Here is a 27,370-nt window from a genome sequence, read left to right on the forward strand (position 1 = left end):
ACTGTGGATCACGCAGTCGTATACTTAGGTGCGAAACTGTTTGAAGAAGGTCAAGCCTACGTGGCTCTTAGTAGAGTAAGATCTTTGCCGGGACTACGTATAGAGGAGTTAGACTGCAAGAAACCTTGCAATAATGAAGCACTAAATGAATTAAACGGAATGCGAAATAAAAACTAAAAACTAGAAAATAAAAATAGGTAAAAAAAACTTTTTAAGTTAAACGGTTTTATGTTAAACATACGTACATTGCAATGTTTAAGATAAATGTACTAAAAACCAAAAAATAATAAAATAGATACAGTCGTGGGAATTATAAACATATGCATAGACTAGACTAAAATAAAACCGTGGGGCACGTCAATTGTCTACAATCGTTGATTAACATGTTTGTTTTGTAATGTTACACTATAATTAGGCAGTTGTTCAACCGACAACGATGGACGTGTGATAAGTAGAGCTAGAATGTGGAAACAAGCTAGCAAGCTCGATTATAAGCGAGTTTTAGGGTTTAATAGTGGTGAGCGAGTAGTACTTTGTCGATTAAAGACAAACTACGAGCAGTGAAACGATTCCTCGCCAGCCAGCAGTGTGAATGTCCAACGTTAAACTAGTTGAAACATCTCTTTTATTTACATGGAGTGTATAACTATTGGAATTTCCATGAGCAAGAAAATAGTAAGTAATTTCCTCACCGTCTGCGGGCCAACTGCCTAACGACGAATTAAACGATTCTTCTATCGCACATTGAGTCGATAATTTGTAGACAATTGACGTGCCCCACGGTTTTATTTTAGTCTAGTCTATGCATATGTTTATAATTCCCACGACTGTATCTATTTTATTATTTTTTGGTTTTTAGTACATTTATCTTAAACATTGCAATGTATGTATGTTTAACATAAAACCGTTTAACTTAAAAAGTTTTTTTTACCTATTTTTATTTAAAATGTATTGCTATATAACTATGTATATATCTCCAGGCCCCAAACTATTTGTTTATACCCACCACCATAAGATAAGTGGTATATTAAGTTTATCATTCCCTTTGTAACTACTCGAAATAATCATTGTAGATCCCACAAACTATATATACTCTTGATCAGCGTGCAATTCTACAGCGATATAGCCATGTCCGTCCGTCTGTGGAAATCACTCTAGCGTCCGAACGGATTGAAGTAGGTGGATGAAATTTTGGTAGAATCTATTATATGTACGTAGGACTTTTGGTATTGAAAGCGGGTCCACGTTTTCGTATAGTCCCCATACAAAAGTCACGCGTGACGCGTCGTCGTTTTCAGGAATTTTTAAGATATTTGTCCCATTTTACCACCGAATTGGTTGTAATTTGGTATTTTGTGTCTCCAGATTCTAGAAAACATTTCTACCAAAGTTTCTTTATATAGCTCCACGTCTTTGTATAGCCCCCATATAACGCCCCATACATAGAACGCGTCACTTTAAGATATTTTGAATGTATTAGTTTCATTTGACCACAGAATCGGTAGTCACTTTGTATTTTGTGTTTCCAGAGCCTAAGAAACATTTCTACCATAAAATGTTTATATAGGTCCACGTTTTGATATAGCCCCCATAGGACGATATATCCCGATTTTCGGTGTTTTGAAGGTTTTAATTTCAATTTCAATTTATTTCCATTTTTTAATGCCCAGTCTTTCAACCTTAGGGCTGTATACTACATTTGAGTTTAAAATAACAAATTGCATGACTTAATATAGTAGCTTAAAATTAATAAGGAAAGGCTGTTAAACTACTCCTCATTATCACACCGAAATGGCTAAAAATTGTTGTTTAGTCTTCGTTGGGGGTACTAGACGTTCCATATGAAATTTGTTGGTATAGGTCCACGCTTTTATATAGTCCCCAAAGAACTTACCTCCCGATTTTCCGTGTTTTGAAGATTGTGGCCACAATGTTCCTCAGAAATGGCCGATATTTGGAATTTAGTCTGCGTTGGTGGTATAAAAATTTCCCCAAGAAACTTGTCGATACAGGTTCACGCCTTAGTATAGCCCCCATAGAACGGTAATTCCCTATTTTCGGTATTTTGAAGGTTGTGGCCTCAATACTCCACCTAAATGGCTGAAATTTGGTATTTAATCTTCGTTAGGGGTATACAACTTTCCTGCGGAAATTTGTCGGTATAGCCCCCAAAGGTATATTTTAGCCTCATTATCACACCGAAATGGCTGAAATTTGGTATATAGTCTTCGTTGGGGGTATAAAACTTTCCCCCAGAAATTTGTATTTGGCATTGGGTCTCCATTTGGGATATTAAACGCATATGAAATGTGTCGGTATAGATCCACGTCTTCATTTAGCCCCCATAGAACGGTACCTCCAGTTTTTTGGTATTTCGAAGGTTGTGACCTCAATATCCCACCGAAATGACTGAAATGTGGTAGTAAGTCTTCTTTAAGGGTATACAACTTTCCAACTAAAATTTGTCGATATAGGCCCACGCCTTCATACAGCCCCCATAGGACGATATCTCCCAATTTTCGGTATTTTTGGAGGTTTTAACTATATTCTCCTACCAAAATGGCTGAAATTTGATATTTCGTCCTCCTTTGGGATGCAAAACTTTCTCCCAGAAATTTATCGGTATCGGTCCACGTTTTGATGTACACTCATGGAACGGTACATCCCAATTTTAGGTATTTTGAAGGGTTTAGCCTCATTATAACACCGATACGGCTAAAATTTGGTACATAGTCCTCGTTGAGGGTATAAAACTTTCCACATGAAATTTTTCGGTATAGGTCCATGTGTTCATATAGCCTCCATAGAACGGTACCTCCCGATTTTCGGTATTTTGAAGGTTTTAGACTTATTATTCCACCGAAGTGGCTGAAATTTGGTATTTAGTCTTTTTCTGGGCTACAAAAATTTCCCTCAGAAATTTGTCGGTATACGTCCACGTTTTGATGTATCCCCATAAAACGATATATCAGAATTTTCGGTATATTGAAGGTTTTAGCCTCATTATAACACCGAAATGGCTGCAAGTTGGTACTTAGTCTTTGTTGAGCCCCTATATAACGGTACCTCCCGATATTCGGTATTTTGAAGGTTGTGTCATCAATTCCCATCGAAATATAATATTTAATAGTCCGTTGGTGGTATAAAACATTCCACCTGAAGTTTTCCTGTATTGTTCCATGTTTTTATACAGCCCCCATAGAAAATTTCCTCCCAATTTTCGGTATTTTGAAAGTTTTTAAGTTACGAAAATTTCCTCCAGAAATTTATCGGTACAGGTCAACGTTTTATACAGCCTCTATAGAACAGTGCTCCCGATGTTGTTAACTGTCCAAATCCAGAATATTTAGGTTTAGTCGGTATTGCCCAATTTTATGTATTTCGCTCAATTCGGAAAATTTTAAATATTGGTCCATGTTTTGGAAAGAACAAAAATGTCGCCTCATATTAGTTAAGATATATGTGACACTGCTGTAATAAAACGAAATTAAACTACCCCTTGGCGATCAATGCCAAAATTTCCCCACTAATAAATTCGTTGTTTTAAAATATTAAAACAGCCACAATGGGATTAATTGATAATTAATGAGTACAGTCTGAACTTCAAATCAATATTGGTATTAATTAGCCAGTATCATTCAGTATCAGTATCATTCATTTATACGGGCAAAATGTGCCTCATCGAAATAATGGTTTTAGACCCCAAGTATGTTTGGACGAAATGTGTGTTCAGCCAATTAGGAGTCGATTTACCAATGTCTGTCCGTCTCTCTGTCTGGCTGGTGCGCACGATAACTCTCGAACGGAAGAACCGATTTGTTCCAAAATTTGGCTTTCGTAATATTTTGTCCAAAATTAGTTAAATACAAAGATGAGTTATATCGGTCCACTCTTTCCGGTACCTTCCCTACCAAAGTTCGGAAATGTTCGGAAAATTTGTGGGCACTATAACTCTTGAAGGGAGTAACCGATTTGGTTCATACTTTGCACATTGTGAAATTTCTACCAGACTTGGATGCGGTTCTAGTATGGACCCAATCGGTCCACTCCTTCGGGTACCTTACACAGAAAATTTCGGAAAAGTTCACTTTAGGACCTGTTCTCGAATCTCTTTGAGTTTTGTTGAAGCAACTTGTATTCACTGCCCCACTTACGACAATACATGTCTCATTAGGAGAAAATCCATACTTCCTGAGAAAATAGCGTGTGTAGTGGTTGGAGCGCAAGATAACTCTCGAACGGATTTGGTCCAAATTTTGGCCTTCGTAGTATTTTGTCCAAACTTAGTTCATGTTCGAATATGGGCCGTATAGGTTTACTCCTTCGGGTACCTTCCCCACAAAAGTTCAAAATTTGTCTGTAAAATGGTGTGAGCGATATCTCTCAAAAGGAGAAACCGATTTGTCCATACTTTACACATCCTAATATATCTACCAGATATAGATCAGGTGTAATCTTTACAATTAAAAACATTTCGCAATTTTGTAATTTGATTTTTTGTCTTTCGCACCGCTAGATCGGTGGTTTCGACTAGTGTGCATTGGTGGAGTTTTTATTGGAGTAGCTGCTTCAATTTTGTTTTAGTTTTTTTTTTTTCGAAATAGTCTGCCTTAAATTCATTGTGGTTGTTATAATATTTTAAAACAACGAATTTATTAGTGGAGAAAATTGGCATTGATTGGCAAGGGGTAAGGCAAGGAAGACTATAGTTTTGATCTTTGCCTAAAGATCTAATCAAATGCCTCGTTTTTATTTGACGGATATTCTCCACCGAAGTTATTTTTCACTAACTTCTTCAACAAAAATCTTTTTATACCCAAACATCAGCAGATGAGATCTTGTGGCGAAGATCGAAACTATAGTCTTCCGTGCCTTACTCCTTGGCAATCAATGCCAAATTTTCACCACTAATAATTTCGTTGCTTTAAAGTATTAAAACAGCAACAATGATATTAATTGATAATTCATAGTGCAGTGTGAACTTCAAATCAATATTGGTATTAATTAGCCAATATCAGTATTATTGCAAAAATAGCACAACTATTCTAATTTTTGTTTTCTTGTAATAATAAATATCCCTACTTTCCCATCAACGTCATCAAGGAATCAGTAGAGCGGGCTTTTACTTTTTCGTTTTTGGTCAGTTTGTATTTGGGGCATCTTCTTTGAATAATGTACATTTTCAAATTGATTACAATTTTCCGAAACAACTCAGAAATGTAGTGGTATGGTGTATCACACGTTTGAACAGCCCACTATATGTTGTTCTTATAAATGTTTATGGTTTTCCCTAATTTATTCATCCTCAGTATATTTTTGAGCGAAATAAGTAACGGAGGCCGTATGGTCATTTTTTAATTAAATCAATTGATTTTTTAATTCTTTTCATATTCTGTAGTGAAGAAGATCTTGTTGACTGTGATCTCAGTGAACTCGGAGGTTGGACGCTCAATCAAATTAATATGCGAGTGAGTGTGAGTGTGTGTATGTGAGCGTGGAAATAGCTCAACTCAATGGCCAGTCGTCTAAAACAGACGCATTATGGTGACGCTCAAGCCAGCATTTGTTTGCAGCAAACATGATCTAAACTCATCCACTATTCTTTTTGATTCTTATATTTACGCTCAGTTCCAATGGATGACATGGGCAAATCGCACTCATATTCAATAGAACAAGAATACATACAATGGAGGGTAATGGAGGGTGTACATTTGTTCCATTTGTCCATGGTATGTGATTGACTAAATGACTAGTGACTACACTCGTTGTACTGATTAGTGCCAAGATATGGGGGCGCATTATGATGAAATGCTGGCTGGCTGGATGGCAGGCGGGTATTTTGATTATATGTGGAGGCTGTGTGCTACTGCTACTAAATGAGTGGACTAGCTGGACAGAGGGCTGGCTGGCGCAATGATACGAGAATAACTGTTCAAAAAACCAATGACTTTGGGCGTATGATCAGAGCTCAGATCAGTGTGAAATTTGAGCTCGATCAGTGAACTTAGAAAGGAAAGGCAAAAAAAAAAAAAAAATAATAAATAAAATGTAAACACGAGCGAAAAAAACTATCCACTGACGAACAAACGTGAAAATATAAAAAATAAAATAAATTACACATTTTTTTAATTTAGATGGCAAAATTAAAAAAAAAGAATACACACGTATAAACAACCATAAAACGGAAACAGTGAAATAAAATAATTTAAATAAACGTTTTTATATGTTAAAATAAAATAAATGAGTATTTCTATAAAACATTCCAACTGGCATAGCCGTTCGCCACTCTCTCCATCCAGTCAGCTGAAATAAAGGTTACGACCCCATCCACATTCAGTGGCGATAATCCTTATCATTCAGTTTGTTGCCAGTTTGTAGCTGATATCAACTTTCTTGTTGTCGTCGCTGACGTTTAGTGTTTTCTGTTTTTCAACAAACGATGGTGATTATTTCTAAAAATATTTTGTTATTGATATGCAATTTTTTTCATTTGATTTTCAAAACAACAGTTTTTGTGTGTTATAATAGTGCCATAATAATTTATAAAGCAGACCATTGAAAATTGGAAAACGAACAAAATAAAATACAAAAAATAAAATATACGAAAACAAAGTTTTGAAAAAAAAAATGTTTAAATATGAACTCGAGCTAGGAACAAGTGGAGACATTTGATATCGCTGTTCCTACTGCTGTACCAGGTGATTTTAATAGATATATGTCACTGTTATATCAAAATGATATTGGATCATATATATGGTGAGTTCAAGAAATATTCATGGAAACTCTGTAGACAGATATTATTACTCAAAATTTCAACATTTTTGCTTAATACTTTGAAAAATTTTACTTGTATTCCTGTTTACAGTGATATTAGCTTTTTCGACGACAAGTCCATGCTTCCTGACATATTAGTCCACAAGCCCCAAATGAAATGCTTGGTGGCCGCGAAATCTATCGACAGGGAAAATTCCCAAAATAAGATCCGCTTCCAAAATGGACAATGCGATCGATTTCTTTACATAACTCCTCCGCAACACGTTTTGTTTGAAAATTCATTTGCCCAAAAAGGGCCAGAAAGTTCTGAAAACCTCCAAAATACATAATTTTGGGTAAATGGATTTTGGTTGTGCATTCGGTATTCGATCTGTCCATAGATACAAGTTGCACTTCCCATAGGCTGAGGGAAGTCGACTGTTACTTTTTTCTTGTTTATCTACATTTTCTGCCCGAATTAGGTATAGTTTGACATTTAGGGTTATTATTGGTCAAAAAAACTTCTCCACACAAATTATTAGACAAAGGTCTACGTTTTGGAGTAGCCCCTTTATATCGGAACCGTCTGATTTGAGGGTCTTGTTGAAATTTTCGGCTTAGAGTTCAAAGTGCTCATCAAAATTCTCCACCAAAAATTGTCAGTATAGGTCCACGTATTGGAATAGTCCTTGTGTACCGGTGCCGACCGATTTAAGGCACTCTGAAGTTTCTAGCCTCATTTTCTGACCGAATTAGCTATAATTAGACACTTATTGTTCTTATTGGTTAGATAACTTCCCCACAACAAATTTTAGAATTGGGTCTACGGTTTGGAGTAGCCCCCATATAACGATGCAGCTCTATTTCCGCCTATAACGGTAACGTCCGATTTCAGGTATTTTAAAGTCTTTCAGTCCAAATTGGAGGTCACCAACAATTGTGGACATAGGTTAAAGTTTTGAAATAGACCCCATATCACGCCGCCGTCCGATTTATACTATTTTGAAGATTTTATCCACATTTTCGGCTTAAATTGCATGTAATTTGGCATACAGGGTTCCTAATGGCCCAACAACTTCCCAATAAACAAGTAAGAAATTACTAGTCAACTGTGCAGACATAACCTCAGCCGCTGACCACAACAAAAAAACCAATCACAATAATTGTGCGTATATAAAATATATCGATTTTGAATTAAGAGTTTGCTTTAAAATCTGTAGGTGCCGTAATGTGGGGCTATACCAAATTGGGCCATTATCTCAGGAAGTATTGATTTACTCTAGAAAAAAATTGTACCGTTGTAAATGAGGCCGCTAGAATAACCTACTGAAAAGAAGAATCAAAATGATGCGAGAAGAGATCTTAAACTTCACTTTTTCCTAGGGAAGTACCCGAAGGAGAGGACCGATATAGTCCATATTCCAGCCTGATACATGACTGGATGAAATTGTACGATGTGCAAAGTCTGCACCAATCAGAAACTCCCTGCGAGAATTACCTTGCGGATTTGCCATTTTGGTTGGTGCCGTCAGGGTTCCTTGAACCTTTTAGGCCAATATTTCAGGAAGTATGGACTGACGCAAGAAAAAGAGTGTACCGTCGTAAAGAGAGTCTTAAGGAGCTCTTAAAGTTCACTCTGTCCGAATTTTGTGTGAGAGGAACCCGAAGGAGTGGACCGATATAGTCCATATTCCAGCCCGATATATATCTGGAAGGAATAATGCGATGTGCGAAGTTTGAACCAAATCAGTTGCTCCCTTCAAGAGTTATCGTTCACACCATTTTATACGAAAATGTTGAACTTTTGTGGGGGAGGTACCGGAAGGAATGGACTGATATGCCCATTTTCGAACTTAAACCGGTTTGGACAAAGTATGCAGGGCACATGTTGGGTATCGTGCCATAAATTCGGGCCCAATAATAATTGTGACCGCAGCATCGTCCAGATCTTAACTGGGCTACAACCACTCGCGTTTGCCTTGGCAGCTGGCGTTCTTCTGTTGTGATTGATGGGGAAGGTCTCCGAGTACGGCATTCACACTGTACCTCTGTAATGCCTACGCAACCGTGTCAGTGTAAATGCTATCCAAGCCTGAGTGATAGGCTTGTTGGTCTAGAGCAGCCAAGATCACCCATATACGTTAACGTGACTGCAACAACAAAATATGTTCTCTTTATTCTCATCTATCGTGGTTTAGCAAAGGAAAGACTCGCTCAGAGAGACTAATGCACAAAATATTTTGAGCACCACCGGTCTAGAGGTTCACTTTTACACCTATGGACCTCTCTCTCTAAATCATGAATATCTCCACTGACGTGCCTGGGTGGGGGAAACCTGTCCATTACATCGTGACAGGGATGCTCACTGCGATAACACCCAAGCAGGTACTGCATCGACAACATCTTACCGGTGCGTCAGCACAGCAAAGACCTTGGTCTCCTCATGAAGACCATCCACTGGTGTCATGAAGAGGCACGCTGTTGAAGTCCATAGTGCGGCATTCTTGAGAGACTGGCTGTGGCTTGCGCTAAGCGCAGACAACTTAAATATGCTGTCGAACGTTACACCTAATATATTGGGTTAGTTAGTGGTCAGAACCATTGCACCATCGATCAATGTCTTCAGTGGAAGCACCATTTCAACCGTCCAGGTGGTGAACAGTATGACAGTGGACTTAGCGGCGGATATTTTCATATTCCCCAGATGGAACAACTGCACTAAGTCAGTTATAACATTTATTTTAGACATTTATCCTATCACATACCTCATGACGATAAGACCCGACGCCAAGGTCGTACAATCGTCAGCATACATTATGAATTCTATGCCGTGTGGAGGATGTGGGACTGTTCCGTTTATATCATCTCGCCTTCAGGAACTCCCTGTCTTACTCTACGGGTTTTGGACTTCCGCACATCCAACGTATGAAAATACACGGCTGGAACGAAGTCTTCTCTTATCCCCCAACAGCGGTATCGAAAGCATTCAATAGGTCATGGGTCACCATAAATTTTCAGTCGCACGGCTACTCTGGTTCAGTCCTCGACTAATATGTGTGGATATGGTGAGTAATGCTGTCTAGAATCTTTCAACTGCCGAAAGGAAGGGATATGTGTGGATATGGTGAGTAATGCTGCCTAGAATCTTTCAACTGCCGACAGGAAGGCGATCGGCTTGTACGATTCACATCTGCTGGTATCCTTGTTTGGATTCAGTAGTGGGACCATCCTACCAACATTCCAGACTTCTGGTTTAATATGGGTGGCTAACGATAGATTGAGAACACTCAACCCCGGGTTAATCCAGTTGCTTAAGCATTACCACTCAGATTTCGTGTTGACCCAACACTTTGAATGATTTCGCGTTTCGGGTTACGTCCGCAACATCAACCATCGTATTTTATGGTGATACTTCCTTGGCTGGGACAGCCTTTATACGGCGTAGCACACTCCCCTTCACCCTATCACTCTAGGGGTGCTCTATAAACTGCCGTTCTATCATCCTATTTTCTTGGATTCGAAATGATTTAACCCGTTGTCCACAATTTACTTAATCCTGTACTAATGCTGTATTGCTTCAGGTGTTCTAGCCATGTAAGTTCTATAACTCTTGGGTCTTAAGGGTTCGTACGATGAAGCTCATCACGCTCACTTTCTAGTCCCGTCGCCTCTGCTGGGAAAGTTGGTCTGATTTCGGGTATTCGACCAGCAGGTATGTAGTGAACGCCTGCAGCATTTCTGATGTCCCGGAAAATTCTCTCAGCTACCCAAGGATCTGAGAGAATGGACAGCTTTCTGAAACGGTGATTGGTTAATTCTCTGCATCCTTGCCAGAAAAGTACGGCGGTCAGAGGTTATGAAGTTGGTGGTCTGTTTACGGAGACGATGATCGAAAGATGGTCTGACCCAAGGGAAATGACGGGTTCCAGGACACCTCATTTACACAATGGTGATGTCTCTGTGGCAATATCCTCTTATGCTCGTAGGAGCGTCTTTATTTACCGTGCAAAATATGGAGCTATCAAATTGCTATGACAGCGCTGCATCTCTCTGGTCGTTGCCTAGGACGAAATTCTAAAGCTCATGATGAACATTGAAGTTCCATAGCACTAGACGGTTATTGCTAGGGGAATGCCGAGGTGTTTTAATCTGGTGCTGCTAACTACCATGTTTCTTACCACGACAAAGGCTATCATCCTTATTCCCTTGTAAGATGTTTCATTGTGAATACTGAAATACCCTACTGTTGGACCAGAAATATTCTCCTTTCTTCAGGGAAACTTAAGCAAATTGAACTTTATTTACATAATTTCTGTGTACTCTCTTGATAAAGGATTGTCTCTACATTATTACCAAATGTTCTTCTTTCAAAACTTACAACCAGCCGCTTTAAGGTAAACTTCAATATTTCTACATACATACTTGTTTATCAAGTTCTCCTTGCCTTACGTTTTCAAACAACATCAAATGTCACAACAATTACAATCTGTAGTTGCAAAGTCCTTACACCTTTCTTTAATTCAATGCCAAAACGTGGGCAGTTTTCGCTAACCATGTTATTAACTGTGACGCCTGTTAGCGTCCGTTTGTAATTTCATGGAATTTTATAGAAATATGTATGTACATATGTATGTAGCAGTGTCTAGTTGTTTTCCCATACTCTTTATTATAATCCAACCTTTCTCTCTCTCTTTCTCCTCTTCCTTTCACCGTTGCACGGTGTTTTGTTGGAATGCATATTTTATGGTTTTAATAAACAATTGCCGTAGGTGAAATTTCACCACTATTTGTGCATGTGGTCTAATAAACAACAGCGTGAAAAGAATAGCTAACTGAAACAACAAACATTGCTGCAATTCATTATTCGATGTTACGAGAATTGTTGCTGCTTATTTATGCAAAAGTAATTCCAATGAAATGGTTGGCGGTTGTTAGTGCTGGTGTTGTTGTTGTAGTTTTTGTTCTTAGTTGTGCATTATTATTACTTTTCATTTTTATTACTCGTTTCCGGTAGCCAACGTTGAAATAGGGAATTTTTTGTTACAAAAAAACAAGAACAATGTCCATATACATACATCTTTTTAATAATAACAATGAATGATGGAGAATGGAAGCATTTTAAAACTGCACACAAAAATGTCATGTATTTGTTCCTGTAGTAAACACACACATACACAAACAAATTATGATTAGATGAAGGTACGAGTGCATGTAGAAGTGTGAGTACAATGTGATTTTAATTTGTTTTCATTTACATGATTACAAAACAAATTTTTCCTATATATGTAATATAAATTCTGTTGGATGTTTGTTGTTTAGGAGATTAATATGATTTGTCCACTGATTTTGAAACAAAATAATGGTTAATTTAAAAAATTTAGCTTTTGAAATCAAGACTTGAAGGACTGTTCTTGCAGACGTTGTCGCCCCTCTTATAAAAGTGTGTCACCAAATTTCGAGATAATCTTTTTTACATTTGATCTTTAATATATTTCCCGTAGATCCTTCGAAGGATTTTTCTTTTCCAGCTAAAATACTAATTACAAAACTTCCTACTAACCCATTATTTTAACAAGGGTATGTCGCGCCAAACATGTAGTTTTTTTGTTTCAGACAATTTGGAGTCGATTTAGCCATGTCCGTCCGTCTGTCTGTCTGTCGGTCTGGCTGGCTGATGCGAACGAACGAACGGATCAACCGATGTGAAACAAATTTTGGGTATCGTAATATTTTGTCCAAACTTAGTTTAAGTTCGAAGATGGGTCATATCGGTTCACACCTTCGGGTTCCTCCCCGTAAAAGTTCAAAAGTTTACTTTAAAATGGTGTGAACGATAACTTTCGAAGGGAGCTATTGATTTGGTCCAAACTTTGCACATTATTATTTCTTCCAGATATAGATCTGGTTCCAATATGGACTATAACGGTTCACTCCACCGGGTACATTCCACACAAAATTCGAATAAAGTGAAGTTTAAGAGCTCGTCTCAGATCGTTTTGAATTTTTTTTCACTAGGTTGTCCTTGCGGCTTTCTTTACGATGGTACAATTACTTTCTAGCGGCCTCATTTACGACGGTACAATTTTTTTCCAGAGTAAGTCAATACTTCTTGAAATAATGGCCAAAAGCTCCAAATCCCTGAAGGCACATACTAAAATGGCTATTGTGCCAGAGCGCTTTTTAAATAAATCGCGGTCAAATTTCACATTTCTACGGGTTTCTTAGGGTTTCACGATTTTGCGTGGAAACTGCAAGCCCTATCAATATGGCACTAATGAAAATGTTATAGCAGTTAATTAGTTCGTCAGTCTAGTCAGACAGACAAACGACTTCAAATTTTCTAAAGTGGAGTTCGTTCAAACCCACTGTGGTCTAAAGCCATTATTTCGATGTATATACCCTCATTAGCCTGAAGGCTTATTATATGGGGTCTACATAAAATCGTGAACCTCTACCGACATATTTTATACCCCCAACGAAGGCTTAATACCAAATTCCAGCTATTTCGTTCGGATAATGTGGTTAAAACTTTCAAAATTCCCAAAATCGGAAGGTACCGTTCAACAGGGGAAATATGAAAATGTGGACCCAACCTACAAATCTTCGCAGGAGTGTTTAATACCCTCAGTTCAGATTAAATACTAAATTTTAGACGTTTCGGTGGGATACTTACACTATATCGAAGAATACCGAAAAACGGGAGAACCGTTCATTGTCTGCGGGAAAGTTTTATACCTCAACGAAGGCCAAATACAAAATTCCTTCATTTCGATGGGATAATTAGACACCTTCAAAATAACGAAAATCGGGAGGCACGATTCTATGGAGGCTATATAAAAACGTGGACCTGTACTGACAAATTTTCGGGGAACAATTTTGTAGCTCCAATGAAGGCTAAATACAAAATTTCAGCAATTTCGGTGTTATAATTAGCCTAACACTTTAAAACTACCGAAAATCAGGAGGTACCTTCTATGGGGGCTTTATCTAAATATGGACCGATATAGCCCATTTTCGACTTACAATTTCATGTTATCAAATATTTAACCCTTTCGGTGCTTCTTTTTTGTTTTTGATCTGAAAAATATATTTTTCCAATTTTATATATACTTAAGCCCACTATATGAATAATCAAAACAATTTTTTTAACATTTTGTTTGGAAAAGTGGTTTTTGGACACTATACCATATGGTATAGAATGTATTTAAAGAAAAAAAAAAACTAAAATATTCAAGTTTTTAATTCAATTTTATCTTATAGAAGACCAGGAGTCCTTATACAAGAGGAAGAGGTCTTCTTATAGAAGAGCAGAACGTCTTCTCATAGAAGGGCAAGATGTCTTCTCATAGAAGAGCAGGAGGTCGTCTCATAGAAGAGTTGGACGTCTTCTCATAGAAGGGCAGGACGTTTGCATATAGAAGAGCAGGAGGTCTTCTCATAGATGAACATATAAACGTTTGCATATAAAAGGCCAGGATATCTTCTTATACTAGAGCAGGAGGTCTTCTCATAGAAGAGAAGGACATCTCCTCATAGAAGAGAAGGACATCTTCTCATAGAAGAGAATGACATCTTCTCATAGAAGAGAAGGACATCTTCTCATAGAAGAGAAGGACATCTTCTCATAGAAGAGAAGGACATCTTCTCATAGAAGAGAAGGACATCTTCTCATAGAAGAGCAGCACGTTTGCATATAGAAGGGCAGGAGGTCTTCTTATAGAAGAGAAGGAGGTCTTCTTATACAAGAGCAGGAGGTCTGCTCATAGAAGAGCAAGAGGTCTGCTCATAGAAGAGCAGGACGTCCACTCATAAAAGAGCAGCACTTTTGCATATAGAAAGGCAGGAGGTCTTCTTATAGAAGAGAAGGAGGTCTTCTTATAGAAGAGAAGGAGGTCTTCTTATAGAAGAGAAGGAGGTCTTCTTATACAAGAGCAGGAGGTCTGCTCATAGAAGAGCAGGACGTCTTCTCATAGAAGAGCAGGACGTTGACATATAGGAGGGCAGGAGATCTTCTTATAGAAGAGCAGGAGGTCTTCTTATACAAGAGCAGGAGGTCTGCTCATAGAAGAGCAGGACGTTTGCAGACAGAAGGGCAGGAGGTCTTCTTATAGAAGAGCAGGAGGTCGTCTCATAGAAGAGCAGGACGTTTTCTCATAGAAGATCAGGACGTCTTCTCACATACAAGGATCACATAGAAGGTCTTCTTAAAGAATAACTGGAGGTCTTCTCTTAGAACATTGAAAGCTTCTTATAGAAGACCTAGGGTCTTCTTATGGAATACCTAGGGTCTTCTTATAGAATACCTAGGGTTTTCTTATGGAAGATTTGAGGTCTTCCTTTAAAAAACTGGAGGACTGCTTATAGAAGAGAATGTCTTCTTATAGCAGATCTGAAGGACTTATTATAGAACATTTGAATGTCTTCCTATAGAAGGGCTGGTGGTCATCTTGCAGAAGACCTGGGGCCATCTTATAGAAGATCTGGAAGACTTATTTTAGAAAATCTGCAGGAATTGTTATACATGATCTGGAGGTTTTCTTATCGTAGATCTGGAGGTCTTCGTATAGAAGACATGGAGATCTAATTATACAAGATCTGGAGGTCTTCTTATAGAAGATCTAAGGGATTTACTATAGAAGATCTGGGAGTCAAACAAAGTGAAACATTTCCGTTTAAATCGAACGAGGAGCGCTCGCTCTTTGAGATTTAACAATATATAGGGTCCGCCAAACAAAATTTTTTGTCGATTTATTTTCAGATAACACTTCAGGGAAAAATACAAAATTATTAAAAAAGGGCACCCAAAAGTATTTTGTCTTAAAACAGGCATCAAAAACTGGCTATGCCGTATGGCATAGAATCACCAAAAGGGTTAACAATGTTAACTATATTTGGTTATTCCGACCCCTGAATATTATCTGACAATCTAATAGAGCATCTTCCCCTACATACCATGCTCCGGTGGAAGTTATAAAAATTAATGTGCCGACAAGCTGTGTTGATTTGGCGAGTCTGTTCATCCTATAAATCGCACTACAAGATGCAATTTTGTTCGGGAACGTCACAATATTCCTTGTAGAGGTGGGGATCCTGGAGAGGAAGATACTATATTGATTTGTATGATGTTCAGATAATACTCAGGGATCTAGATATTAAGTTTGTTTTTTCGTTTGTAACGCATTGAAATAATCACTTGCGGACCATCTAGCAATGTAACGGCACCTCCATATTTTAGGTATTTTGGGGATTTTAGCTAAAATTTTTAACGAAACTAGCTGTAATTTGCCACTTGAGGTTCCGAATGTCCACAATACTTTTCTACTTAAAGTTGTCAATATACTTCCATGGTTAAGTTGTCAATATACTTCCATATAAGGTTGCCTCCCAATTTTCGGTATTTTGAGAATTTTCTGGCCGATCTACCTGTTATATGACAGCCAATGTATAGCCCCCAAAAAACGATACCTCCCGATCGTAGGTATTTTAAGGATTTTAGACGAACTAATTAGAACTTCTTCACCAAAAATGTTCAACTTGTAACGGTACCTCAGGATTTAAGGTGTGTTATTACCTTATATTACCTTCCCGACATGCATAGAAGTGAAGAAATTATTTCCGAGGGGGAAGACTAGCTCGAAGTATTTTGTCGTTATTATATTTGAACATTTTACGTTGCTCACTTAACACCTGGATTTTGTCATGTTAAAGGCAATTATCTTCATCACACATCATGTTTCGATATTCCAAAAAACGCTGCGTTCTCCACTTAATCTCAATTTTTTTTTTCATTTTATGTTTTTTTTTTCATTTTAAATTGCCAATACCATTTAGAAGTAACGCTTAGTATGTTGTGTAATGCGGGGTAACCCAATCCATTTAATATATCATTGAGTCGCCTTATAAATGATATGCCGCCTCCTCCATCCGCAATCTAGACAGTTGTTTGTTACCTTGTTGTTTTATTGGCCTACATAAAACAATTCAATTTATTGGAAAATTTACATACTTATCATTGTCATCATGTTCGACATGATAAACATTCTATCAGAACAGTCAATTGTATTGAAGGATGTTGGGGAAAATCATACAATGATTTTGCCGTCGCAGTTCAATGCCAACAGACAGTTAGGCCTCGATGAATGTGAGAAACGTGGACGTGAACTAAGGTAGATATGTTTATATACCACATATTAAAGAAAAATACCGCAATACAATTTTGGCTTAATTATATGGGTAACTTATAGGATAATGCCCATGAAATGGGGTCAATGTTTAAGTGTCTACTAAGAATTTAATCTGAGTTTCTGGCCCACATGTTCTGTGGGTACTAAAAAAATGCAGAAATATGATTTGGGTAGTTGCTTTTCAAAGCGATTTTTAAATTGTTCTTAACATAGAAATTCAAATGGCTTCTGAAATCTTGATCAAAGAAACAATGAAAAAGTTACGGAGAGGACAAAGTGGCTAAAGAATACCTTTATATTAGGATCAGAAGTATGTTATTAGACCACTATTAACATTAAAAATTCGTAGTTGTTGACACTCCTCTGTACCTTAATACAAATCCTACCAAAATATACACGTCTTATCCTCGTTCTTAAACGCTAAGTTTTGTTTTCATACATTCTTCCTTGCTTTAAAATTCTTATATTCAAAACAAAACAAAAATATCTGAAAATCTCACACATGCTATGCTTCGCAATCATGTACATGCAAAACGACATCAAAGACGGATATGTGTGTGCGTTCGTCTGTGTGATTTGATGTAAAGGTATTTAAAAAAAATTTCTTATTGCTTACCTGACTTGCAGCCATTAAAGGTAATTTGCATTTATAGTATTTTTTAGTGCCTAATACTTGTTTCAAATCGACTTTTTCACCATTTGCACGCCTCCGTCACTTCACATTCAGGCTGGCAACGAAAAATAAATGGAAAAAAGTAAAGAGAATATAAGAAGTAAGCTAAGGAAGTAAAATGAAATTTAAATCCATTGTGCAAGTAAATTTTTAGTTACTTTAGGCTATAAAGAGATTGAACAAACCCTAGGCAATAAGAACATTTTAAATTACTTTAAAGTGTTGTTTGCTTTACGATTTAGTATTGATTTTGTTCTTCGTAAGGAAGAATTTTATTTGTGTTTTATAAGTACAACACATGGTGTTTCAAATAAAATTTTATGTTGAATTTATATTGTCGTTAGATTTATGTTTCTATGAAGTATTATCTGATCTACGCGTACTGTAGAACTTTATATGTATATATCTTCTTTGCCATTCGAATTCGGCGATTAGAAGAAAGTCTCATATCAATAAGCCAAAAGAAAATAATATAATAACTACTATGAGAGAAACCTCTCCTGAATATCGAGTGTGCACTACCCATAGACATCTTTTAAAATCAAAGGGCAGCGGTTTCAACTTTACTGTATTAAGTTGAAATGTTTGCCTACACTGTGAACACAAATCTTCGGGATGAGATAATTCCTTTTGAAGATGAAAGCCCTTGGTGAGTATATTAAGAACCCCGAAGGGCAGTTCCGCCGTGAGTCGAACGTCCGCGTTATGGCGTGACGAATATTTTGCTGGAGACCCTATAAGCCCTCAAGAATTAGGGTTATATCTTTGTTAGTTGTTGCTTTAGATTATTTTTGAGATGACATGTCTTCAGTCAAATCGAATGAGAAGTATTTTCGTAGAGCACTTCGACCTTCTAACTCGCTTCCTTCAATGTCCTTTTCGTCCTTCATTTTAAGAGTCGCTATAATTGGAAAAAATGCATTCAACAATTTTTTTAATAAAGAAAATATTTTGTTTTTATCAAATGTGGAATATTTTGATAAATATTTTTGTCAATATGTGAAATGTTTTATCAGTTCAAAATAAAAAATCGATAAATATTTTAATCAATATTACAATTTTATTTTATCAACATGTATTTTTACTTTGTGATCACAACATTTTATCGAATTTTGTCAATATGACAATTTTTTTTTTATTGCCGGAAAATCGATAAATTTTTGGTTGAATCTTTGAATTTCAAATGCCTACAAGTTTTTTTCTGTGCACAACACAACGTTCCACCAGCGATTACCAACTTAGCGTACTGATATCCTGTTCAAACTCTTTTGTCGCTTGCCTGCATCGATTGCATTCAATTGCATTTCAAGGGTTCTGCTACGGCAAAAGACAATTTGCATCATACTCTGGATTGGTTTCCCCAATGACACGACATAAAACAATTCAAAATGTCGCGACAACAGGTACGGGTTGGGGGTGCTGATATGTAGCTTAGCCTGCGCAAGCTGTTGCTGCGAACGATTGTCCACCCATTTACGGCACACTTGGGGAAACAATATGTGGAAAAAAATCGGTTGCAGTCTGGTAATTATTCCGAGGGTGACCTCTTAGCCCTAGGCAAGAGCTAGTTACTAGCCATTAAGTGTAGTCAGTACTGGAAACAGTTCTGACACACTTCATCAGCAAAAAACTAAAAAAAAAACTACGACTCTGTCTGTTCCTTCCGTCGTTCGGAAAGCCCTCTGCCAAAAGACAAATTCATTCTCGCAAAATCGCCAAGAATGCTGCCTACGGAACAGTGCACGAACGGGATGACGATTTCCGCTTATTTGTCTCCACGCGAGAATGTTCCCGGACAGATAGAATAAGGCACAATAAGAGGAAGAGGGAGGAAGAGGCAAAAGAATTATACCACGGCTTCGTCAACAATAAAACGACACTTCCACGAAGCCGTTATGTCGTGGCCAACGACAATGAGGAAATGCTGGAAAGCAGGGGAAATTTGTCTGAACAAGCTATGAAAGATATTTTTACAAACGAAGATGCTCCAGTGCCCCAATTCGACTCTAGTTAGGTACATCGTGGTTACAAGGTCATCAAAATCATGGACCAGATCTCAAAGGGATAGTTGGGAAGATGATAGCAAAGTTGTGCGATGCTTGGGACGAAATCAAACTGAAGCTGATCCCGGCCCAGAAAATCTGAATGAGACCAAGTGACAGAGTTTGGTTGTCCAAGCTGCCGAAATGTGAGTATAATTCTCTCGTTGTCCTTTTGCACCAGTTTGCCGAAACAGACAGTCTAGCTTGAACTGGACTTTAGGAGACCCATGAATAAAATATATGGGATTATCAGTCAAGTGTGAGAATGTCGAGGTACAAGCCCAAGATTTGTTCACACTTGGAGACAATAACTTGGCCTGCTATTAAATAACTTCAATGCATATCACGAGTGGTGTCATTCCGCCCTAAGTTATGCCGTAGCTCGTCAACCAAAACCATTCATGATGACGTAACTTGCCAACCTATCATTGCTCTTGAATCCGACCATTTCACGACCATGGTCTTCATGGACAGGTCGGCCGACTTTTGGTATCTTTCCCAACGACACATTCATCAATCTGGATAGATACTTGACTAAATTTCAGAGAATATACCAATCTCTTAGGTCGGTTCTGTTAAGCGGAGGTTCGTTTTCTGATGTTCGAGAAGTATAACGGATTTTCCAGGAAATCGTCACTACTGCAGCTGATTGCTTTATTGATAAAGTGAGGATGCAGTGGTAAAGGGACTAGTCAGCCGGGCCAAAGCTGATTAGCTCAGGATTAGGCAAACGACATTGGAGGCCAGTTACTGGCTTGTGAACATAGTGAGCGCTACAAATTGCAGGAAACAGAACAATTGTCTTGCTATGTCAAGATGACTGATCCGAAGGATCATAGACGACCTAAATGGGTATTCTATAAACCGAAGACCTCAATGGGTATCCTATGAATAGAAGAATACCATGGTCTGTCGTACAGGCATCGATGACACCCATTGATTATACCCTCAGCCTTTAGTCTAAATTTGGTACGAAGAAAGTATCTGTAGACCAAATGCGTTTCAGACAATTCGGAGTCGACTTAGACTTAGACTGTATTTCTGCCTGCCTGGGTAACTGTGCACGGTAACTCTCGAACGAAGTAACCGATCGGGTCCAAAATTTGGTCTTCGTAATATTTTGTACCAACTTATATAAAGTTCGATGATGGGTCATATCGGTCCGCTCCTTCGGGTGCCTCCACCACAAAAGTTCAAAATTTTCCGCAAAAATAACTCATGAAAGAAGTAGCCGATTTAGTTCAAACTTTGTACAGCGTAAAATTCCTTCCGGACATAGATCAGGTTCGAATATGGACTAGGTACTTCCCACACAAAATTTCGGAAAAGTCCAGTTACGAGTTTTCTAAAGGCAAGTGCATATATCCTGAGAAAATTACCCGTAATTACCCTTTTCAAAGTTTTATTAAAGATACTCATTAAGATCCTCTTTACAGCGATATTATGTTTTCCGTGGGCAAGTCCACAATTCCTGATATAATGGTCCAAAAGCTCTAAATTTTACGATGACCAACTGAAATGAATTGTGGGCGCGATATCTATCGAAAAGAATAATTCCCAAAAAACACAATATTCCAAAATGGACTATGTCGGTCTATTTCTGCAGGTACCTTATCCGGAACACTTTTGACCTTTAATCCAAATCCATATATTTTAACAGCAAATAAATAATAATAATAATATTTTTTAGGGAAAAGGGAGTTTCAGTTCACACAGGCTGAGGGTGTATCCCTCTGTCGCCAAAGCCGACTTATACTTTTTATACCCTCAGCCTTAGTTTAAGCTCGACGATGGGCCATATCGGCCTTCTCCTTCAGGTACCTCTACGATAACTCTTGAAGGGAGCAACCAATTTGGTCCATACTTTGCATATCGTGAAATGTGTACCAGACTTGAGTTTCCAATATGGACTCAATCGGTCCACTCCTTCGGGTACCTCCCACACAACATTTCGGAAAAGTTAAGTTTAGGGCCTGCTCTTGAATCGCTTTGATTTTTGTTGTAGCAACTTTTATTCACTGCACCCCATACGACGGTACAAATTTCATCAGGGGCAAGTCCATACTTCCTGAGAAAATAGCCTGAAAGGTGCAAAAAACCCCTATGACACCGTGTGTAGTGGTTGGAGGGTAAGATAACTCTCGAACGGATCAGCCTTTGTAAAACTTTGTGCAAACTTATTTAAGTTCGAATATAAGCCATATCCGCCCACTCCTTCAGGTACCTCCCCCACAAAAGTTCAAAAATGTTCGGAAAAATTGTGCGTACGATAACTCTTGATGGGAGTGACAGATTTGGTCCATACTTTACACATCCTAATATATCTACCAGGTATATGTCAGGTTCGAATATGGACTATATTTGTCACTCCGTCGGGTACCTCCCACACACATTGTTGGATAAATTCACTTTAAGACCTGTTCTCGGATCAGTTTGATTTTTATTGAAGCAACTTACATTCGACAATTACGACATTAAAAGTTTTTTTTCAAAGGCAAGTCCATACTTCTTGAAAAAAAGCCCGAAAGTTGTAAATACCCCCTATGGCACCATAGGGCTCGAACCGAATTCTGCGTTCGTCCACACTTTGGATATCGTAATATTTATTCGAATATTCGATAAAATTCGAAGGCGAATATTTTCGAACAAAAGTTCGAAAATATTCGCTAAAAATATACTCTAAATATTGTCGAAACTCAGTTTTAAAAAGCCCTATCTATCAATATCCCCGAAAATTTTTATCCTACAAATTTAATATTATCCATATTGTTTTGAAAACTCCCCTAAATACGTAAGTTTTTTTGAAAAAAAAAAAGTATTTCAATCCACACAGGCTGAGGGTATATCTCTGTCGACAATGTCGACTGATACTTTTTTACTTGTTACAATGTCTCTTCAATACATTCAACACCTCCATAATTTGTTGTAAATGGAATACATAAAATTGTAATCCATGCATCTTATACCTCCACGAGTCTTCTACGCATGGCAGACCCCCCGTATATAGAGAACCTCCATGGATCTACTATGCAACAAAGACCTCCATGGGTATTTGTACACCAAAGACTTTAGTGAGTCTTCTATTTATAGAAGACATTCAGGGGTCTTCATACAGATTTCTACGGGTCTTCTCAAAAGGCTTCTATGGGTCTTGTAAAAAGGCATCCATGGGTACTTGAGCATTTATGCCCTCCATAGTTCTCCGACACATAAAATACCTCTCTGAGTCTTCTATATGTGTCTTCTATACATCCATATTGTAGGTATCTCTGCGTATAAGTCAATAGGTCATCTACGGTTGGTTGAAAACTCATTCAACTTTACTATAGTGGCCATCCATATTTAATAGAGAAGAGATCTTCTGATCATCCAATTAAGATTTAATATTTTAATTAGTTGAGCAAAAAAAAAAATGCATTTAGCAAAACCACTCTTTAAAATTTCATTAAAGTTTTGCCAAAGTCAATTGCGACTACTTCTTATGAAACAAAAACCAGAACCACTTTAAAAAATCGATTTAATAACAATTTACCTTTAATGCCTCCTGCTCCAAGCACAGTAATTTTCTAGTCTACAATCATCATGAAACCGTCTCGTGTACATAAGTGTTTGCTTAATAACACCGTGACAAAATGTCACCTAACATTTCAACAATCACAGAAACTAACATAAAGAACAAACATTGCCATGTATTGGACAACGGTGACGAGGATAAATGTGGTAAACCTTGGATTTTGTTAAAGAGAACATGGTGTTCGTGTCAAATGAAAAAATAAAAAATGCCAAAGAAAGTAAAGCTCTAAAGAATTATTGTTTACTTGGGTGCGGTGGGCAAAATACAAAAAAAAAACAATCATTCTCTGAACATGGTGCATTGCTGTTTAAAATTGTATGCCTTACAACAACAAAAAGTGCAAGAAAAATGGACTACAAGGAGCTACGTACATATGTACATACATATGTATGTCGTCTATCCACAGGTCTTGTTGACTGGTCAATGTCAACATTTTACACTCATGGGTACAATATTGACATATGACACATTGCTAACAACAAAAACAATTCTAAGGTTATTTGCCGCATAATACAATCATTCGGTATTTGTTTATGCACTTGGACAAGGACATTCAATCTACACAATCAATTTGCAAAGAGGTTTTGTGCATTCCTAGTGATTTGTTTAAATACAAAATCTAGATTTGTCAAGCACCTACTAACCTCAATGAGATTTGCTACAATTAAACTTAAGTTGGAAATTGCTTCAAGTACTTAATTCAAAGTGTCATCATTTCACACCATATTTATGGAGAAATAGTTATGATTTTGTTCTTTTGCCTTGCTGGGCTCTGTAGGTGGTTATATTTTACATGAGCCTCTTTTCCTATCTCATGCATAATACATAACTCTCCAATGAATGTACAAGAGGATATATTCAAATCTGTTCTATGCCGACATACATAAAAAATTTTAAATACATTCCATGTTGCCGGGACAACTTTGTTCATCCAACTGTTGATTATCTGGTATGTCAGTTGCTTGTTGTTGTTGCTGTTGAAGTTGTTAGTTGGAAACATCTATGTATGTATACATCATATGCCTCATAAGTGTAAGTTTTATATCCTGTTTATGAAATTTATCGTATTTTTGAAACTTCCTGCAAATGAACTCAACAATTTTTTTTATTATTACAAACACATTTACATGTGCCTGTATATTTAGGTATGCATGAGAAAGTAATAACCCGACATAACAAAAGTTCAAAATTTTTGAAATGTCTGTTTAGTTATGACAAACTCAAAGTGACTAAATTAGAAAGGGTATATTTGTGAAGGTGATGAAAATATTTAATTTTGAAAACATTTTTGAAATATACGACTGGGCACTAAAAGCTGATTTCTATGAAAATGTAAAATAAACAAGTAACAAGTGAAAACGATACAGCCCAACTTTTTATACCCTCCACCATCAATTAATTATATTGCAACAATTTTAAAGCCATTTCGTTAGGATTATGTGGTTAAAACTTTAAAAATACCGAAAATTGGGATACCGTTCGACAGATGCTATACTAAAACCTGGACTTTACCGATAATTCTGTGCAGGGATATGTTTTAGTCAAAACGGAGACTAAATAATTTGTGTGGGAATAATGTGGCTAAAACCTTCACAATACCGTTGTATGGTGGCTATACCGAAACAAGAGATACTGAGATAGTTAGGTAAAAACACAGATAGTTAAGTAACAATCGGAATGTGTCCTTCGTTTTCGTATAGAAGTTTTGTGATCACTGGGAACCTCAAATGTCAAATTGCATCTGGTTCGGAGAAAAAAAATCATCAAACATGAAAACATTATTTGCCGAAGACCTTTGATACCCAAGGACACTAACATTTCGCTGGAATTTTATTGAAACAAGGAGTGCATTCAGAAGAAATGAGGATAGTTGAGTTCCTCGCTCAGCATTCGATTGTGTCAGTTTTAATTAGGCTAAATCTGTTTTTTTAGTTTTTTTTACAAGAAGACAGTAATTCGAGTCAAAATATACTCCTCGAACCGATGTATGGATGGGTGACATATAGCTATCACGACATGATCAATTTGGTTTCTTGACAGCTAAATAGCCTTGTGTATCAGAACCAGTGTGACTAAGTACCATATTTCCACGAAGTTTATCAGCGTGATTCTGTCAAGGTATATTTCCCTGTTTATTTTTATGTTCTGGACGTCCCTTTGGTTTGTTTTGATATGCTGGTCCTTAGACCATTTGAGGAAGCTTCAATATTATGAGGACCGTTTTTTTTTATATCCTCCACCATAAGATGGACGGTATATTAAGTTCGTCATCGAATTATTCGTCGTTGAACCTTTAAAAAATATGTACATATCTAAGTCTATGTCACGATGTCGGTCTGTCCGTCCGTCTGTCTTTTGAAATCAAGATACAGAGGGCCATATTTAAGATAGAGCTTTATAAATTGGTGCAGATGTTTATAATGCTTTTACAATGTTTGGTATTGAAGATGGGCTATACCGGTCCACGCTTTGATATACTATAACCCATAGAACGGTACCTCACGATTACGGCATTTTGAGGGTTTTTGTCATCATTAATACATTAAAATGTCAAAAATTTTGTATTTGGTCTTCGTTTTTGCTACAAAATTTTTCTCCAGAAATATGTCGGTGCAGGTCAATATTTTGATATCAATAATTTGACAATGTTTGCAGTTTTAGTCATAGTATCCAACCGAAATAGCTGAAATTTGGTATTTACGAGTAGTCATCGTTGGGGGATTAAACTATTTTTGCAGAAAGGTCGATGCCGGCTAAAGTTTTGATATAGCCCTCATAGAACGGTCCCTTAAAAATTTCTAGTCTCCGTGGGAGGTAAACAATATTCCGGCATATCTCCCGTTTTTGTCATCATTATCACATTAAAATGTCAAAAATTTTGTATTTGGTCTTCGTTTTTGCCACAACATTTTTCTCCAGAAATATGTCGGTGCAGGTCAATATTTTGATATCAATAATTTGACAATGTTTGCAGTTTTAGTCATAGTATCCAACCGAAATAGCTGAAATTTGGTATTTACGAGTAGTCATCGTTGGGGGATTAAACTATTTTTGCAGAAAGGTCGATGCCGGCTAAAGTTTTGATATAGCCCTCATAGAACGGTCCCTTAAAAATTTCTAGTCTCCGTGGGAGGTAAACAATATTCCGGCATATCTCCCGATGTTGGTCAATTTTAAGTTTTTGAGCCACATTAGCCAAACGAAATAGCTGAAACTTGGTATTTATTTATTTTTATTTATTTTCACAATGCTCTTGACGTAACTTTAAGTGAAAGGAGCTTACATTTGGGAAGTTTTTGCGCATTCTGAAACTACAATGTTCGTAGGTGAGAAAAATCAAAAAACAAAAAAAAAAAATTCTCCGGAGCGTTTTTTAAATAAATCGCGGTCAAAGTACACATTTTAGAGGTTTTTTAGGCTTTCTCGAATTTGTTGGGAAACCACAAGTACTATCAAAATGAAAGAAAATGTTATTGCAGAGGAAATTCTCTTCAAGACTGTCCTTTATGATGTTCTCATAGGTATTACCATTTTTGAGATATAGAAGTTCAAATTTTGACAATTTACGGACTGTATCGTACAAGGTCGTGACTGCAATTTCTCAATTTAAACTAAATATATCTCAACAAGTAAAAAAGTATCAGTCGGCTTTGCCGAAAAATATATACCCTCAGCCTGTGTGGATTGAAATACTTTTTTCAAAAAAAAAAAAAAAAAAAACAAGTAAAAAGTATCAGTCGGCTTTGGCGACCGAGATATACCCTCAGCCTGTGTAAATTGAAACAACTTTTTTCCCAAAAAACGTATGTATTTAGGGGTTTTCAACATTTTGGGCGTATGAACCGACAAAAATGTTGATTAGGATTAAAGTTCGAAATTTTTGCGGAGGAGGTACTTAAAAAAAATGGGCCGACATAGACCATGGGTGTGCAACAGGGGGGTTTTTACACCCTTCGGGATGTTTTCTCAAGAATTATGGTCTTGCCCCTGAAAAAACTTTTACCATCGTAATTGAGACAGCAAATGTAAGTTGCTTCAACAAAAATCAAAATGATTCAATAGCAGGTCTTAAAGGGAACTTATACGAAATTTTGTGTGGGAGGTACCGGATGGAGTGGACAAATATAGTCCATATTCGAACCTG

General features: G+C 37.2%; 1 long non-coding RNA gene across 1 annotated transcript in view; it reads left to right on the forward strand.

The window, feature by feature from the left end:
• Positions 1 to 5,963: 5,963 nt before the first annotated feature.
• Positions 5,964 to 27,370, forward strand: part of LOC141391109 (uncharacterized) — a 52,085-nt gene continuing 30,678 nt past the window's right edge. The window contains exon 1 of the long non-coding RNA XR_012409561.1: positions 5,964 to 6,756. This is a non-coding gene — a long non-coding RNA (uncharacterized lncRNA). The remainder of the gene's footprint in view (positions 6,757 to 27,370) is intronic.

The sequence above is a fragment of the Musca autumnalis genome, unplaced genomic scaffold (genome assembly GCF_047663935.1).
Source record: "Musca autumnalis isolate F117 unplaced genomic scaffold, ASM4766393v1 scaffold_1, whole genome shotgun sequence".
Taxonomy (NCBI): Eukaryota; Metazoa; Arthropoda; class Insecta; order Diptera; family Muscidae; genus Musca; species Musca autumnalis.